This window comes from Melitaea cinxia, chromosome 5, assembly GCF_905220565.1.
Source record: "Melitaea cinxia chromosome 5, ilMelCinx1.1, whole genome shotgun sequence".
Taxonomy (NCBI): Eukaryota; Metazoa; Arthropoda; class Insecta; order Lepidoptera; family Nymphalidae; genus Melitaea; species Melitaea cinxia.
Genome location: NC_059398.1, coordinates 16,158,479 through 16,174,388, shown reverse-complemented (window position 1 = coordinate 16,174,388; position 15,910 = coordinate 16,158,479). Strand labels below are relative to the sequence as shown.

The window sequence follows — 15,910 nt, the reverse complement described above, 5'->3', positions numbered from 1 at the left end:
GTTAAGTCTTCTGTAAGTCATTTCGCCGCGAACAATAAACTGGCCGTACAGATTAATTGGTTACAGAGACAAATTACATGAAGGTATTTTTTTTTGATACATCCATAGATCGGAAAAAAAAACGTAGGTATGGCTTACCTGATTATGGTAAGCGGTTACCGTAGCCTACAGACGCCTTCAAAAGCAGAAGCATCGCAAGCGTGTTGCCGACTCTACTCCCGATCCCCCAGGAGTTTTGGTCACCTTACAGACCACAGGGACACAACACTGCTTGAGAGCTTATTTAGCGATCTTCTGTAACTTTAAGGTACGTCCCAAGTCGAACTGTTCTTGATTTGGAGCAGGATATTTCCTTCTGCGTCCTACTTCAAAGTGTCTTTCATAAAGTACTGAAAGTGAATTACGTTTTTGAGATGAAATCAATAACTTACATTAAAGTTGTCTAGTACGAATACATACTTAAAATCTAGGAATAATGTCTATTAAATGTTTTGACAATTATATAATTTCGTGTGACTATTTTTGTACGTACAACGGCGGATTCATGTTTTCGTAAAGTATCATAAGAAGAAGAATAATGTTCTTATTATATCAATAACTGATATTAATGTGGTTTCGTAGATATAAATGCAGACTAAAATATATACGTAGAAAAACAAAACAGTAATGTCCATTACACGTTATAGCGACTCTGTGATTTTTATCATGCAAAAACCTTTGAACAGTAGTGGAATGTCATACAAATTAATTTGTAATAAAAATTAACGAGAATTCTTATTGTAATTGTAGCATAACAATTACAATATTAAAGGTACGACGTATTTGTACATAATGTATGTAAAAAATAATCTGCTCATTTAATCAATTATCTCAAATTAAAGAAATTAAGTACAGACGTAATCACACCAATTATATCCAATCGTTATTTTGACAAAATCGTTAAACAAAGGCATCTGTTGAATGATTAGTCTGGAACAGGAGGGCGTTCAGGAAATACCAGGAGGAGAAAAAAAAGGTGGTGAGCAGGAAGTGGAGGCAGGTGCGACCTGTCCGTCTGTCCGACCGAAACTCGAGACATTCCATCTACGTCACATCAAAAGACCGACGCGAGTGTTTTGTACGTTTACTGGATTTTCTCGATCGGATAGCGCTTTTCGTGATAATCGTGGGTAGATTGAGATTATTTTGAAATTATTGTATTAATTTTTTAATAATAATGTTTGGGAATAAAGTTACATATAATTTTAAACTATCACAAAAAAAACTGTTTTTGGGTTGTAAATTATCTTCTATAAAACGGTGCTGAATTTTATTTTTTAAGGCCTAACGATTATTTTATTTCCGTTTGATATTGAAATAAAACAATCTATGGGTTTTTATACATTATATCTATTTGTATGTATATAATATATCCAAAATTTCACAAAATTTAATAAAGTTAGTTAGTGCTCCAACACGTTACTAATTAAAAAAGTATGGCTTCTTTTTAGCGTTTTGTTACTAAAGAAATTTATTTATCTTTTATAAAGTATGTTGCAATCGCAATCGCTTCGCTTAGTCGAGTATGTGTGTTTCCTCATTCGCTGTCATTGCAGAGATGGTTTGAGCGTTATTCACAACACACCTGTAATAAGCAATTTAAGATAAGCCTTTGATAAATTATTTATTGCGTAATTAAAACGCCAGGATGTCAAAGAAGAAATTTTTTAAAGCAAATATTACAAAAAGTAAATTGAGATTCGCTTAATATTATAAATCATGTTAGAAAACTTCTATAAGTACGAAATACTAATATACTTTTAACAAACAAAGTCAACAAGTGATAAATAATTTTCTATTTGAATTTTTTTTTTTAATGAATCACTAGCTCTACCACACCGCTTCACACGCGTTTATTTAGTACAAAGATTTATTTAACTTATTCCTTGGTGAATGGACTATCCAACGCAAAATAATTTTTCTATTTGAACCAGTAGCTCCTGAAATTAACGCGCTTAAACAAACAAACAAACTTTTCAGCCTATGAATCATTTAAGACTTTCGCTTTACTTTCAGTGAATCTTTTATTTATCAAAATTATATGAATACAAATGAAGCGAAATTTATTCCACAAAAGCCTATAAAACCTCTTTCAATAAATGCCGAACGATACTTCGTCGTCACATAAAAGTATGAAACACGAAAAATAAAATACAATAACGAGTTTTTAAAATGACGCATTTTACAGTGAAACTTTGTTGTTCCTTCGAAAAATTCACCAACAAAATAAAATAATCATTATCGCTTAAAGAAAATAATCATTAACTTAAATGATACTTTTGTATACAATGTTGCAGTCAGCAATACTTTTGAGAATACAATTTTTATTCAATAAAACATTTTATTCTTTTGACTATAAAAAGGGCTATTATTCAGCAATGCCCGCAGGTGAGAGACACGTCTGCACACCGCCGTAATTACACACATACTGACAACGACTGAAGACGCTCGATTTATTTCGAATATCGGACAAAAAACCGACCAATCAGCGAGCAGATGTTACGGGCTCGTGCGCCAACGCATGCCTAAAGGGGGCCATTGACGGTCAGTTGAACTGATCAGTTGGACTGATCAGTTGGACTGATCAGTCCAACTGATCAGTTTTTCGCGTCAGTTGAAATATTTGCCCATTGACTGGCGTCACTCCGGCCCTTCAGTTTTCGTCCGACCGGGCTGTTTAAAGGACGTGTAGGTATTACCTATTTTTGTCGAGAAAAAAAAGTGGATTCTGATTAAGAAGAAGAAACATTAATTCTTAAACGGCTACTGTTTGTTGCCATGTACTGGTCTACAATGATCTATAATTTTATATGAAAAGTTATTATTATTAGTTGTACCTCATTTGTAATAAGTATGTCAATGGGCAATCGATCATGCACGGTGTCGTTAATGCCATTAATTATAAATGTATTTATTTATTTCTAAGTGTTATTTATATGTATTTATAAAAAAAGTATCTACATCAGCCGGCAGTTACCTATACCACAAGCATTACATTGATTACTGTAGGAAGAAACGACCGTGTGTATATGTTATAAATATGTATTAAAAAAAATAGTAGGTGTAAAATAAAACTTTTTTTTTAAATGTTATAATTTTCGTCCGTTTTTCACAAACATTCTGAATTTTCATATTTTTCAATAAATTCTGTCGTTATGATTCGTCTAGGGGACACTGTCGCCGACGTTTTAAATACAAAAACTACACTAGTACACTCTCAATCACCGCGGACGCTGCGAGCAAAATGACGCGATTGGTTGGAATGACGATTACACACACACACGGGCAGTTGGGCGTCGGGTTGTTGATATTTTTTAAAATATCGATATATCGATATTTTTTCGATTTGATTTAATCGCCTTTGTTTAAAAAAATAAATAAACATAAGTCGGCTCAAAAATAATTTACACAGTTTATAATTCAGTATATTTGTAAAACAAATTAAATTATAAGTGTATTAAAATGTAAGATTCTAAGTAATTATTGTTCAATTTTAATAAAACAATAATGTGTACCAATATTCAGTAAGAGTTTTTAAAAATACTCGTTGTTTTATATGCGCAGTTCTTTGACTATTACGATTATTAGGCACTTAAAGATTGATTAAAGAAGTAATTCGTTCAAATGCTATAGATGTAGCAAAAGAAATCGAATATTTAACAGCTTTATTTTTTGTTTTTTGATTAAATAATATTCAACAGCTATTTCCGATAGCACCAGAGTAGAATGTTTACTATCAATCCAAATTTTTAGTGCATTTAATGACTTTGAAATATTTGGTTGATCTAAATACTGCCTTAATTCAGCAGGTATGTAGGTAACAAAAATTGTGACAAAAAGTCATTAGACAAATTTTTCAAGAGTAATATCATATTTTCATGTCTATCCCATGAGGATGAAGTTGTTTCTTTTTCTCTGCGTGAAGAATCGCCTACGAAAATTACATTTCCTCCGAACCTCCTCTTTTTTTGGAAGTCGGTTAAAAAAATAATGTAGTGTAAATAAAGTTCAGTAGATTAGAAGAAGTTAGTGGATTAAAGTAGAACATAATAAACTTATCATTATGTTCTAGTTTAAATAATTGACGAGAAAAAATAAAATAATAAAAATTTACTTAATAAAAACAAAGCGTTACGAAACATAAGTCTGTCTCTCTTTCTACTTTCATTAACTAATGTGTCCCTCTCAACTTCCGTTTGCCTCGCCTGATCACACTTTTCGTGACACTCTCAGTACGTATTTACCAGCTTACTTCCCAAGTCAAGTGTGCGTAAAGAAGTTTTACTTCAAAATATCGAGTGTCGATATTAAAATTTCAATATCAAATTAATATTAGTAATAAATATCGATATTTCGATATATCGATATTTTATCAACAATCCTAGTTCGGCGCGACGCGCCGGGATGGATTTACGTGGCGCGTCGTCAGTTAAAACTCTGGAGCGATGGTTCTACACTCACGATCAAATTTCGGAGAGCGCGCAAAACTTATCAGTTAAACTGATCAGTTGAACTGACCGTCAATGGCCCCCTTAACGGATCGTTTTTTATAAATGTTCTCATTTTGAAATTATACGTTCATTACTGCTTTTCAATTGATCTCTATTTTTTGTTTTGTAAACATGCATCGGTTAGGGAAGTCGAGCGCGTTTTATGCGTTCGTCTTTCAGAAATGTTCTCTCGACGACAGGTGCATAGCGGAACAATTTAATTTATAGCTAGTTGTACGATTAACTCTTTGAAAATGTAGTTAGATATACTTTTTTATTATCTTACCTTTTTTTTTTTTAATTTGTGTCGTCTGCATATGTTTTTATCTGTAGTTTAAGATGGGTAAAATTATCAACAGTAATAACGATTGTGTAAAATCTACTACACTAAGAAATATATTTTTTGACGTTTATTTATTGTAACTTATGGATTAAAAAAAGTTAAAAATAAAATTACTTAGCTATCTATACAATCGTTAGTAAAATCATCAAAATGTCACTAGCTGTGCACGCGACTTCGTCCGCGTGGAATTTAATAAAAAACGTTATTGCTCAGTTCGCAGAGTTATAAAATAAATAAATTTCTAACATAAAAGTAGCCTAGGCTACTCCTTATTACATCAGCTATCTGCAAGTGAAAGTCCTGTCAAAATCGGCCTAGCCGTTTCAAAGATTAGCCGGAACAGACAGACAGACAGACTGACAAAAATGTTTAAAAATGTTATTTTGGTATATGTATCGTGTGTACATCCATATCTACTCCAATTTTATTTATTTGTATAGATTATTACAGAAAGCTTGTCAAGATTTTAAACAACTAAAATTACTTATTTAACGATCGGCCTCAAAGCCTACCCATTTGCAATATCTCAACCCTCACGTTGATAAGACGCCATTACGGTTCTAGAATATATTATGTTCTATTAAAGTGCCGGATAACTTCGACAAGATAATGGTTTCAGACTTTAAAGACATTAAAAATTAAGTTCTTATGTTTATCCGTTCATGTAGGCCGTACAATATCTTTCTGTGACTCAAAGAAACTGTTGATTTATTGATGTGTATTATTGTTAAGCAATTGTAATAAATAACAATTAAATGCGAGTTAAGACTTGAAACAACTTCTAGTTCATGAAATAATAATAATCATTATTTTTATTACAACTTACAATTAATTAGATTATTTATAATTGTTTATAATAACATTAAAATTAACATACAATCTTTGTCAGATGTAATATCAGATAAAAATAAATAATTATCGTAAAGTGGGTATTTAAAAACTTGTCAATTTATTATGTGAAGATGGAATATTCAAATATTCTCCCTGGCAACATTTTGAAGTAACAAGCGTAACAAGTGACGTACAAAAATATCGAGAAACATCTAAAAATACACAAGGACGAAGCGACAATGAACTCGACACACGGTGTGTTACTAGTTAATAGGCATTTTATATTCATATGAATAAATAAATTAAAAATGAAATTTTTTTAAATTTTTTTGTGGTAAAAGGTGTTCAGGTAGGTATGCTTTTATGCAAAAAGTTATCCCATCTATAAAAGGGTTCGTGTTTTTAAAGCAAGACACGCCTAATATAGCCCAAAATATTGTTTTACAATTTTTTTTTGTCAGACTAAGATTTTAATTAATTGATATATTAATAATTTTAGTTCCATGACATTAATAACTAGTGAACCTCGTTCTGGCATATTTTTTGTGTGAACAATTTGATTTTTTTAAATACAAACTTTTTGGCTGAAAAAAAAAGAATCATTCAACTTAGTGCAGTCGATCGGAACTCTGAAGTTAAGTATTAGAGAAAAATGAAGTTACTTCAGACTTGGTTCCGACCTTTGTTATACCGGAATGAAACTTACAAAATCAGATTAGGCTGTATGGACTATAGTCCTTTGCATTTCACTCTTGGGGATACATTTTAAAACAACAACAAATGTGAAGTTATGTGCCTACATACATTTCGGCGATTGATTTATATTTGGCGGTATAAAGTTTGCCGGATCAGCTATTAATTTATAAACAATTACAATACCTTATGTGTAAAAAGTTAATAATTAACAAGCCTGTCTTCTGGGAGTTGACTGAGGTTTTTGATTATGACGATTTTTTAACTGTATGAGTATAAGTGGAATGCTAACGAAGAAAGGGAATAAATTATAAGTCTATAGAAAAAAAAAAAATACAAATTTAACGTTTTCTTCAATATATTATATCGGTTTAGTTAAAAACTAGTTAATGGATTTTAACGTAGCAACACAAATTCAAAGTTTTTGTTAAAGATACTTTACTTTTTATACTAATTATTTAATATTGTATAATTTATTTATAATATTTTATATATTTACTAGCGCCCCGCCCCGGATTCGAACGGTTGCTAAAACGATCAGTGTTCCTCTACTACGAGTATATTATGCATGTACCTATTTTACATATAAATTTTCTTTTGGAATTACTCTATTTACTAAAGAAAACCGCATCAAAATCCGTTGTGTAGTTTTAAAGATCTAAGCATACAAACAGCGGCATGGGACTTATACTATGTAATGATTTCGCAATGCTACTTTTCAAAATTCTATACAAGTTATCAATGGTAATCTAATTCACCGACGAATCTCCTTAGTATTTTCTCCTTTCCACGTGACGTTGGCGACATTATCTGAACTATCTCGGCACTAGTGAAAGCCATAAAATCAGAATATTAATTACATTTTCTGTTTTATTTTTGTGCTCATTTACTCCTTTTTTAACTTTAGTTTTAACAGTTTGAATTTAAAATTTTAGATTCTGTTTCGATAAAAAAAAAAATAGTTTTTGTTTAATCAAATATTTGTAATTATTTGAACACTTTTACACATTTTTACTAAAAATAATATTATAATGGAAGCATAATTGTTGTTTCATGAAGACAACCACAAATATACTTAACTTGTTATATTCTCGACTGTGGTAAGACTCACAGCAAAATATATCTTACAATATGACTCAAAGCTACTACAGAGATCGTGTACATTATTTTTATTATTCTATAATGGCACCAGCAGTTTTGTGAAGGAAGCGTCAGTTAATAGTGATTTGTGAAGAAATTTTGGCAGGTACTGGTATCTCACCAGCATAGGTGCTAAAGTCGTCTTCCAATTTCATTTGTGCTCGACTAACGCACTGTTTAATAGAATATGTAAAAAGTATTTACATACTACATTGGCCCCCGTTGACGCAGTTTGTAGTGACCCTGCTTTCTGCTCCGGGGGTTGTGGGTTCGATAGTAGGTAGTAGCCGCTAATTATTTTCATCAGATAGTAGAGCTGTTTGCTCATTTATCCACTCTTTAAAAACAAAGCAAAACTGTGTTCTTTTTTTTAAATGTCTGTTTATTTTAAACCAATTAGTTGCTAAAAACGATACACTAAACACAAAACGTGTGAAATCAATTGTCCTTGATTTGATTAATTAGAACCTGTTAAGTGATTTGCACTATTTCGTGGTTTTAATTTCGCGCTTGTCTATGGGAAAATATAACATTTAACGTTTTAGCACTTTTAAATTTAACATACTATTTCTTTGTGTGGTGGAAATATCTCTAATATCTTATAATATTAGAATTTACGTACGTAATTTATTCTTAACTTAAAGATCGTATGCTATCTTTAATAATTGTATTTGCTCGCAAACGAAAAAAAACCGACTTCAATTACATCGACAAGTAATACAACGTAGATCGACGAAAAAATAGTCAAGTAACTACGCGTTATCAAAGATTACTCAAAAAGTAGTTATCAGATCTCAATAAAATTTATATGTGACCACATGACAAACATCAGCTTTCGATTAAATTAAAATTATTAAAATCGGTACACCCAGTAAAAAGTTATTGCGGATTTTCAAGAGTTTCCCTTGATTTTTCTGGGATTCCATCAACAGATCCTGGTTTCCTTATCATGGTACTAAACTAGGGATATCTTCTTTCCAACAAAAAATGAATTATCAAAATCGGTACACCCAGTAAAATGTTATTGCGGATTTTCAAGAGTTTCCCTCGATTTCTTTGGGAACCCATCATCAGATTCTGATTTCCTTATCAAAACTAAACTAAGGATATCTCCTTTCCAACAAAAAAAGAATTATCAAAATCGGTACATCCAGTAGAAAGTTATGCGGTATAATACAACGTAGGTCGACGAAAAAAGCGTCAAGTAAAAACGCATTATTAGATATAACTCGAAAAGTAGTTGTTAGATCTCAAATAAATTTAAATGGGACCAATTGACACATACCACCTTTCGATTAAAAAAAAATTGTCGAAATCGGTCCACACGGTCAAAAGTTCTGATGTAACATATTAAAAAAAAAATACAGTCGAATTGAGAACCTCCTCCTTTTTTGGAAGTCGGTTAAAAATCAAACCGTTTGTCAAACATCACAATTTGGATCAAACATTTGTAAAAAAATTCCGTGTTTGACGGGTTTGTCCGAAAATTTCTCTAAAATATTTGAAGGCGATTACGAAGGTTTGTGGCAATCTATGTCAAACTGGGTATAATTCGAAAAAAGAATAATTGTTCGACGGTAACATTACATATTGAAACGAATGACCAAAAACTCAAATTTGTTTGATACTTGAATTAATCGGGCTAAATATTGTTTGATGAAATTATCATGTATCTTTAATCAAAGTGTCACGCTGTTAACAATTTCGGAGACCGTTGATTCTACGGAACTCATCGCGATTGTTATTTTGAAACACCCAATATTTTGACGACGCTGTTAGGTGCTATCGTCTCGGGTGACTGGGAAAACTTATACGTGACACTGAATCGTCTATCTCAAGACATAAAAATATTAATATGTTAATAATATCAACATATTAAATATCTGTATAACAATCTGTATGATGCTGTTTTTCCTTATTTTTATACTAGCTGACCCGGCGAACTTCGTATCGCCTAACACAAACTTTATCGTATGGTATTAAAGTTCAAATTGACTTTTAAGTATTATCACAAATCTTTTGTATGGGAGTATAGAAAAGTGTTGTTTTTAGACTTTTTCAGGAAATTTAATTTTTTTTTTTAGAATTTTTCTCTCCGTAAGAACCATCCTCGTACTTCAAGGAATATATTAAAAAAAGAATTAGCGAAATCGGTCCAACTGTTCTCGAGTTTTACGCTTAGCAACACATTCAGCGACTCATTTTTATATTATAGATGATCATAAATTAAAAATACAATTAGTATCAATAAAACGATTATGTACCGCTATTGAGCGCGTGTTGAAGAATGTTATTTAAAATTTAATACACCGCCAATCTTACAAGTTTTTGTGTTTCATATAACGATAAATCATTAGTTATCGGAAAGATCTTAGCGGTTTTCTGTAAGGTGTGAGATAGGTTGATACCGCGGATTCCGTTTTAGTTGTAAGTTGGACATAAATGTCAAAATAAATTTAAGTTAATTACGGATCTAAATTGTGTAATTTGTTACGAGGTTGATTCTTCCTCTTTAATTTTATGGGTGTATACAGAAACGTTTTAAAATTGGTACAATATTTGGAGTCTAAATAACCCAATAGCTACGTGAGCTAATGTCAGACTGTCGCGGGTTCAATCTGCCTCTATGGAGTAGCTGATCGTTTAAAGTAAAATTAATGTTCTTAGGTGTATGAAACAATAACTTTAGCGTTTCATTATGTTACTATAGATAAATTAATCAAAATAATATCGATATAATTCTAAATAACCAATCTATTTTGGGGGGCTCTGTTTTATAAACATTGAAGCCAAGAATATATTTGACTTTATCTTGATCAAACAGATTTATGTTAAATAGTTTTGAATGATACTAAGTTTCAATAATACGACGAGCAGACAGTGATATTTTTTATTCCGAAGTTAAGTAAAATTTTTAATATGTACGATTTTTATTTTTGTGTTACCCACAATTAGGAATTCTAAACATTTTTGAATATCATATCAAAAATTGACCGCTCCAGCGGGATTCGAACCCGCGTCTTCGACATACCGTGTCGACGCTCTAGCCAATTAAGCTATGGAACGATATACTCGCCAGAGCGAAACTTTTGACATGATGATTTTTACTTTCGGTTTAAGCGAACCGTGGCGCCGTCTATAGTGAGTTCTTTACAGAGACTCGTAACTATTCAAAGTTTCATATTACAATGAAAATCTTTGACAGGAGACGACACCATGCTATTTTTAATATGTACGATTTTTATTTTTGTGTTACCCACAATTAGGAATTCTAAACATTTTTGAATATCATATCAAAAATTGACCGCTCCAGCGGGATTCGAACCCGCGTCTTCGACATACCGTGTCGACGCTCTAGCCAATTAAGCTATGGAACGATATACTCGCCAGAGCGAAACTTTTGACATGATGATTTTTACTTTCGGTTTAAGCGAACCGTGGCGCCGTCTATAGTGAGTTCTTTACAGAGACTCGTAACTATTCAAAGTTTCATATTACAATGAAAATCTTTGACAGGAGACGACACCATGCTATTTTTAATATCTGTAAAGAACTCACTATAGACGGCGCCACGGTTCGCTTAAACCGAAAGTAAAAATCATCATGTCAAAAGTTTCGCTCTGGCGAGTATATCGTTCCATAGCTTAATTGGCTAGAGCGTCGACACGGTATGTCGAAGACGCGGGTTCGAATCCCGCTGGAGCGGTCAATTTTTGATATGATATTCAAAAATGTTTAGAATTCCTAATTGTGGGTAACACAAAAATAAAAATCGTACATATTAAAAATAGCATGGTGTCGTCTCCTGTCAAAGATTTTCATTGTAATATGAAACTTTGAATAGTTACGAGTCTCTGTAAAGAACTCACTATAGACGGCGCCACGGTTCGCTTAAACCGAAAGTAAAAATCATCATGTCAAAAGTTTCGCTCTGGCGAGTATATCGTTCCATAGCTTAATTGGCTAGAGCGTCGACACGGTATGTCGAAGACGCGGGTTCGAATCCCGCTGGAGCGGTCAATTTTTGATATGATATTCAAAAATGTTTAGAATTCCTAATTGTGGGTAACACAAAAATAAAAATCGTACATATTAAAAATAGCATGGTGTCGTCTCCTGTCAAAGATTTTCATTGTAATATGAAACTTTGAATAGTTACGAGTCTCTGTAAAGAACTCACTATAGACGGCGCCACGGTTCGCTTAAACCGAAAGTAAAAATCATCATGTCAAAAGTTTCGCTCTGGCGAGTATATCGTTCCATAGCTTAATTGGCTAGAGCGTCGACACGGTATGTCGAAGACGCGGGTTCGAATCCCGCTGGAGCGGTCAATTTTTGATATGATATTCAAAAATGTTTAGAATTCCTAATTGTGGGTAACACAAAAATAAAAATCGTACATATTAAAAATAGCATGGTGTCGTCTCCTGTCAAAGATTTTCATTGTAATATGAAACTTTGAATAGTTACGAGTCTCTGTAAAGAACTCACTATAGACGGCGCCACGGTTCGCTTAAACCGAAAGTAAAAATCATCATGTCAAAAGTTTCGCTCTGGCGAGTATATCGTTCCATAGCTTAATTGGCTAGAGCGTCGACACGGTATGTCGAAGACGCGGGTTCGAATCCCGCTGGAGCGGTCAATTTTTGATATGATATTCAAAAATGTTAAGTAAAATTTTCTTAAAATAAAATAATCGCGAATAAACTCCGGTTTACAGCTATATCATAACAATTTCATCGAATCAACGATAAACAAAAGCAATGAGGCGTTAAAAATCGTTTTCGAATTAAAATATTTTAGTGCCCTCTCGATTTTATCTCGTTTGGCATTTCGAACGAAAACGTGAGTCGGCGCCGCGTAAAGTGAAACGATTTGATTGAACTTAAAAATGGGCACGTGAAGATAAAACGGGCCCCGTTGAACTGCTTCGTTATGTGTGTACTGTTACGGCTAATAAATCTTCTACCACGAGGTGTAAGAGAAGAAAGAGTCTTTTTTTAGTATGCTATTAGTAAAATAGTGTAAGTATAGTGTTTTACACATAAAAATCGTAATGTATCTGTGACCTGCAGAACAATTTTTGAATTTTTTTACCCATGTATACGTTGATAGTTTTTTATGTGACTGCGTGTTTTCAATGAGAAAAATAAATATTCTATAAACCTAAAAATTGAATATTTAAAGTCAATCCTTTTCTTATAAATGAAGTAAAATTTTTACGCTTCCTTACCGCTTTTATGTATATGTACCCAAAGTTGTTTGGAAGAAATCGCTCTCTTAGCGTTAAGATCGCCTTTGTACATCTTCCTCTAATTTTACTTACAACTTTTTTTGTAGCTTTTATTGATGCGCAATAAAGAATATCATTATTATTGTTAAAATCTGTAATCTATATATTAATACGTGAAGCTAAAACTTAGTACCCCTTTTACGAAAATTGCGCGGACACAGGAGTATGAAATTTTGCACACTTATAGTTTATATAGAGGAGTGTAGAATTCACACAATATTTTTTAAAATTATGCATAAAAAATACATTAAATCAACAAAAAAAAAAAAAAAAAAAACATTACACAACTACCGTGTATTTGACACACACGCATATATAGTCTTTTGTTTATTATTATAGAAGTATATAGTCTTTGACAACAGAACCTTAATACTGTTCAAACTTATAATTTCAATTAATTATGGTCGAATTTCAACCACTAGGCGACCACTGGTGAATGTAAATGTTCCAGGACAAAATACTTCTATGAAGAAGTAGCGTTGTAGTTCAATATGTTATGGTAATTCGGGGTTGCGATGTAATATGGGTGTGGCGATTTTCTTCATCTGCCATTGAAAAAAGAGAATCCTCCGACCAAACGGGTGGTGAGTTGAGTCTGGGGGCTACCGACGGTTGTTGTCGGGTTCTTGTATATACTCAATCGCTCTGATAACTTTATGACGCTGAAACTAGCAGCCACTCTTTATATCTCTGCTTCTAAACAACAGATTGATTTGTGACTTTACACAAATTAGTATCGTTTGTTCATCTAACTATGGAAAAAAATCCAAAGGGTAAATACCACCCCTTCTACTTTTTTTTAAATTTAAAAACTAAAAAAGGAGGTTAATTCGATATAAAAGCTAAAAAATTAATGTTACTAAGCATAAAATAGGGTCAAAATTTGAAAACAAAGGTAATTCATAATAACAAGAAAGATAAGAAAAAAAAAAAATTTACTTTAATTTTTTTTAATTTGGGATTTTTTCTAAGCAGACGATTAAATAAAATTTATTAAAGTTATCATATCTCGGCTCATAGACACTGCATTTTGTTGTAACTTTGCAGAAACCTTTTCTTTACTATCAAGAAAAGATAAGACAATTTTCAAAGCGGATACTCAACCCCCTCTATTTTTTTTTTTACTTTTTTTTCTCTAAGACAACGTCTATGTACCATTTCTTCAAATGTCTATATCTCTGCTCGTGGACACTACATTTTGTTGTAACTTCGCAGAAACCTTTCTGTTACTATCTAGAAACGATGATAAAAATTTCAAAAGGGATACTCAATCCCTTCTATTTTTTTTTCTCTAAGACAATGCCTATATACTACTTCTTCAAATGTCTATATCTCTGCTCGTGGACACTACATTTTGTTGTAACTTCGTAGAAACCTTTATATTACTATCTAGAAACGATGATAAAAATTTCAAAAGGGATACTCAATCCCTTCTATTTTTTTTTTATTTTTTTTTCTCTAAGACAATGCCTATGTACCATTTCTTCAAATGTCTATATCTCTGCTCGTGGACACTACATTTTGTTGTAACTTCGCAGAAACCTTTCTGTTACTGTCTAGAAACGATGATAAAAATTTCAAAAGGGATACTCAATCCCTTCTATTTTTTTTATTTTTTTTTTCTCTAAGACAACGCCTATGTACCATTTCTTCAAATGTCTATATCTCTGCTCGTGGACACTACATTTTGTTGTAACTTCGCAGAAACCTTTCTGTTACTGTCTAGAAACGATGATAAAAATTTCAAAAGGGATACTCAATCCCTTCTATTTTTTTTTTATTTTATTTTTTTTCTCTAAGACAATGTCTATATACTACTTCTTCAAATGTCTATATCTCTGCTCGTGGACACTACATTTTGTTGTAACTTCGTAGAAACTTTTATATTACTATCTAGAAACGATGATAAAAATTTCAAAAGGGATACTCAATCCCTTCTATTTTTTTTTTTTTTTCTCTAAGACAATGCCTATATACTACTTCTTCAAATGTCTATATCTCTGCTCGTGGACACTACATTTTGTTGTAACTTCGTAGAAACCTTTATATTACTATCTAGAAACGATGATAAAAATTTCAAAAGGGATACTCAATCCCTTCTATTTTTTTTTTATTTTTTTTTCTCTAAGACAATGCCTATGTACCATTTCTTCAAATGTCTATATCTCTGCTCGTGGACACTACATTTTGTTGTAACTTCGTAGAAACCTTTATATTACTATCTAGAAACGATGATAAAAATTTCAAAAGGGATACTCAATACCTTCTATTTTTTTTTTCTCTAAGACAATGCCTATGTACTACTTCTTCAAATGTCTATATCTCTGCTCGTGGACACTACATTTTGTTGTAACTTCGTAGAAACCTTGATATTACTATCTAGAAACGATGATAAAAATTTCAAAAGGGATACTCAATCCCTTCTATTTTTTTTATTTTTTTTTTCTCTAAGACAACGCCTATGTACCATTTCTTCAAATGTCTATATCTCTGCTCGTGGACACTACATTTTGTTGTAACTTCGCAGAAACCTTTCTGTTACTGTCTAGAAACGATGATAAAAATTTCAAAAGGGATACTCAATCCCTTCTATTTTTTTTATTTTTTTTTTCTCTAAGACAACGCCTATGTACCATTTCTTCAAATGTCTATATCTCTGCTCGTGGACACTACATTTTATTGTAACTTCGCAGAAACCTTTCTGTTACTGTCTAGAAACGATGATAAAAATTTGAAAAGGGATACTCAACCCTTTCTAATTTTTTTTAATTTTTTTTTTTTCTCTAAGACAATGCCTATATACTACTTCTTCAAATGTCTATATCTCTGCTCGTGGACACTACATTTTGTTGTAACTTCGTAGAAACCTTTCTGTTACTGTCTAGAAACGATGATAAAAATTTCAAAAGGGATACTCAATCCCTTCTATTTTTTATTTTTATTTTTTTTTCTCTAAGGACAACGCCTATGTACCATTTCTTCAAATGTCTATATCTCTGCTCGTGGACACTACATTTTGTTGTAACTTCGCGGAAACCTTTCTGTTACTGTCTAGAAACGATGATAAAAATTTCAAAAGGG

General features: G+C 32.1%; 1 protein-coding gene across 1 annotated transcript in view; it reads left to right on the top strand.

Annotated features, from left to right (window-relative positions):
- LOC123653726 overlaps window positions 1–15,910 on the top strand; it is a 166,806-nt gene that overhangs the window by 85,870 nt on the left and 65,026 nt on the right. The window lies entirely within an intron of this gene.